Raw genomic sequence first — 4025 nt, forward strand, 5'->3', positions numbered from 1 at the left:
TCGTTCCAGACACATATCTTTCTCTCTGTGTGCAAAGCAGATTTAAATCATGTGATCTGGTGGATTAAGCAGCCAATAAAGGTGCCAGTATTTTACAGCTATAGAACCAACCTGCCATATTTTACCGAGGGTTTTTTGATGCAGTTTTCTCCCATTCTCTGCATTGTATCACCCAACACTTTTTCTTCAGTTATAAACTCGTTTATCTTTGTCTCCTAACGTGCGTTTGTTTTTCTGTTTGTGCGTGTGAGATGGAGAGAGTTTAGCAAAGCCCAAGGGACTGAAACTCTGCCAGAAATGTAAGAAGAGTGAAGGGATCGGACCGTTCACGGAGTGAGAAAGTAAAAATGGGTTGTGTGAGTGCCAGACTTCTTCCCTGATGGATTCATTTGGGAGAGCTCCAGCCTCATCTGGAAGGCTGTCAGGTCCCAGCAGAGGTTTTATTGGGTGACAAGCATTGTGTTGGCTGTCTCCTTACAGCTCTGGATGCAGACCAAAACTGTTGCTCAACGCAGAAGAAGACAGAGTTTGCTTCTTAGTCCTGTGAAATATGTTGAACTCTGGTGCTCAGTCTGTGAAATGCTTGTTTTATGTAGTTTGTGCGCATTTTATCTTATAAGTTGTTTTCTAACAACTTTTAAGAATGGAATGAAGGACCACTGCCCTTTTCATGCTTTACACATGACAAATAAAAAGAATTACAATCTATCCAAATTTTGGCTGTCTGTTAAATTTCAATAGGCATTCTTGCCATTAGATGACCTACTTGACATGCAGGTGCAAATTTCCATGTGCAATGTGTTGAATTTCTCTATGGCCATTTTGTGTTAGAAATATAATGGATTAAAAATAGGATCCTATTGCAAAGCAGTTTCAACTCTTTGGAATAAAGTTCAATCCTTGGTTGTTGGGGACTGTTCATTTGCTGAGGAGCAATTTGCATGTAAATCATTCTCTTCCTCTTTCCACACCCTTTTATGGTTCAGCTGACTAATGCTGTTTTTTGCCATGAGAGAAGTTTGTATATAGAAATGCATGCATTCAAATGATTTACTGCCATTATTTCTGTATTTTAGGTTATAAATTAAACCCAAAACAATTAGCCATAAACTAGCCACAGCACAAAAATGGATATGACTTGGAAATAATAAACTTTGTCACTCTTTGTGAGTTTAAAGGGATAGTTCACCCAAAAATGAAAATTTGATGTTTATCTGCTTACCCCCAGGGCATCCAAGATGTAGGTGACTTTGTTTCTACAGTAGAACACAAACAAAGATTTTTAACTCAAACCGTTGCCGTCTTTGCATCTTCTTCTTCTTGCTTTACGGCGGATCGCAGACTTATAAGTGCATTACCGCCAGTGTTGCCAACTTCTTTCAATGGAAAGTAGCTAAACCCCGCCTGAAAAGTCGTCTCTCAAATGGACGAAGAAGAAGACGCATCTGAGAACGCGCTCAGGACAGTTCAGACATTGCAGTGCATCAGAGGTAAAAAAACGATATAAATACTGTTCCGTTTCTTGCACAGACCATTCGTTTTGTGTCTTTACACATCAATGTATCGTCACGAGCCGCAGGGTTTAATTTGGTTTTGTTTGTGTATGTTTTTTTGACTCTCAAAGCCGTGATTCCCATCCACTTCCATTATAAGACTGACAGACTGCAACGGTTTGAGTTAAAAATCTTCGTTTGTGTTCTACTGAAGAAACAAAGTCACCTACATCTTAGATGCCCTGAGGGTAAGCAGATAAACACCAAATTTTCATTTTTGGGTGAACTATCCCTTTAAAATGCAAACTGTCTTCTCAAGTAGAATAAAGTAAAAAACTTTTTGTAACGCATGTTTAAATGTGTTTAGTTGGTTGTAAGTATTCCCATAATCATTTTAATTTAATACATTTCAAGATTCTTTTATACAGCAACAACATAACACAAATGGATAAAATGCTTTGTATTTTACACAGACTTGAATTTCATGACACACATACAGTACAAACTTGTAAAATATTTTCAGGATGGAATTTAATGATGATTTTACAAAAGAAAATTAGTTATGTTATCAAGAATAACAGCAAACCCAGGAAAACTATATCATTAATAAAATTCAAACACACATAGGAAGCAAATCATTGTATTATCCAAAGTGCATGCTGTACAAACACAAAGAACTGATGATTATAGTTAACTGCATATCTCAGTAGTATTTAAACTGAGGAACTAATAAAGGAACAATGGAGCCACATTGTTATGCCCTCTCTGAATACAGAACACTGACCTCTCTCTGTTACATTGTTTCCAACATTTAGAAATGGAAAGACCAATCGAGTTTTGAACTTGAAATTCAACAACGTTCTAGCTAATCTCAATCAGGAAGTATGTCAAGCACTTTTTTCCATTGATTTACAGAATGAGTCTTTAAAGCTATACTATGTTGAAGCATAAACTAGTGGTTGAAACATAAACTACAAGTTACCTGTGGAGGGACAATGTTAATTGGTAATTATGTGAATATTTTGGTAATTTGTAATTACGTGAAATTATGAATATCATGATGTAGGTTGACATCAGGGTGAGCCAAAAACAGGGTTTGGATGATGGTTTCATGTACTCACTCATTATTTAAAATTTGTTAATTTCAAACAAAAAGTTACATAGTGTAGCTTTAACCATTTAAGATCTACTGTTTACTCCCCTTTTGCTGCGTTGTCTTTTAGACCAACAGTCGGTTTTCATTCAGATGTTAAAAAATAGTCTCATAAAATGTGACCGAGAGGGATCAACTGGGTCAATTAATCATACATTTAAAGGAAAGCTTGAATTTACTTCTGTCAGCATCTAATAAAAAGCCAAAAACTACAAAAAAATAATCATTTTGCAGCACAGTATTGGCTAGTGAACCCTAATGGCGCCAAACCTAGTGTCTCTTCTCACACTTCATGATAACCAGAATCCCATGTGGAAAAGAAGCAGAGGTTTTGGATGTTGACCCACCCAGCAGCGGGAGAAACTAACTCTATGCTGGTGCGAAGGCCTAATGCTGCATCGAGCCAGGAAATGAATGAAGTTAGGCTTATGTTCCAGCCGATAGAGCAGTGTCCCTCAAACACAATACAAACATAACATTCCAGCATTTGTCTGGAAACAATGCCCTATTACCTCTGGTTTAGAGAATGTGGTTGTGATTAAAGAATGTCATATCAAGAATGAAGAGAACAAAACCTGATGCTTCATTGGCTTATATAGAGTTGCAATCACCCCGTCTGGATCTATTAGGTGTGCTCTTTGGCTGGTACAGAATTCTGCTCCCTGCAAAATGTCTCACATAGATTGGGAAGCACTTGTTCTTCTTGTTTTATTATGCCTCTATATTCTGGCCCATCCTTAGTGAACTGTTTAAGCCTAGTGCATAAGAACCGATGCCAGAGACATCTTCTTTACTAAGCCTTACTAAAACCAAGCACTGACAACAATGTGTCCTGCTCAGGTATTTAATTCAAATAAATCAGATAAAATGTCAAACATTTTGATCCAGCAAGCTTTCATGAAGCTAAGTGCAAATTTGCTATTTTATCTAATATTATGTTCTATGTGGAGCACTTTTACTGCTGTGACTTTGATTACACAAATCATGTTTATTTACCATTTATTTGAAAGGCTTAAAGGGATAATTCACCCAAAAATGAAAATTTTGTTATCATTTGCTCACCCTTTTGTCATTTTAAACCTATATGATGTTTCTGTGTGTTTCTGTGTTTTTGTCCATGCAAAGAAAGTCAGTGTGACCCAAAACAACAGCATTGGACCCCACTGACTTTCATTGTAAGTAAACACACGCACACACGCTATCCCTCTAAGATTCACTACTGGCACCATTTCTTTCAGAACCTCGTGTAAAACCAATTTTGTTCTTACATTGTAAAGTTTGGGGTAAGCAAGATATGTTTAAAAAGAAATTAATACTTTTATTCAGCAAGGATCCATTCAATTTATCAAAAGTGACAGTAAAGACATTTATAATGTTAC

The sequence above is a fragment of the Sinocyclocheilus rhinocerous genome, unplaced genomic scaffold (assembly GCF_001515625.1).
Source record: "Sinocyclocheilus rhinocerous isolate Xijiao unplaced genomic scaffold, SAMN03320098_v1.1 scaffold659, whole genome shotgun sequence".
Taxonomy (NCBI): Eukaryota; Metazoa; Chordata; class Actinopteri; order Cypriniformes; family Cyprinidae; genus Sinocyclocheilus; species Sinocyclocheilus rhinocerous.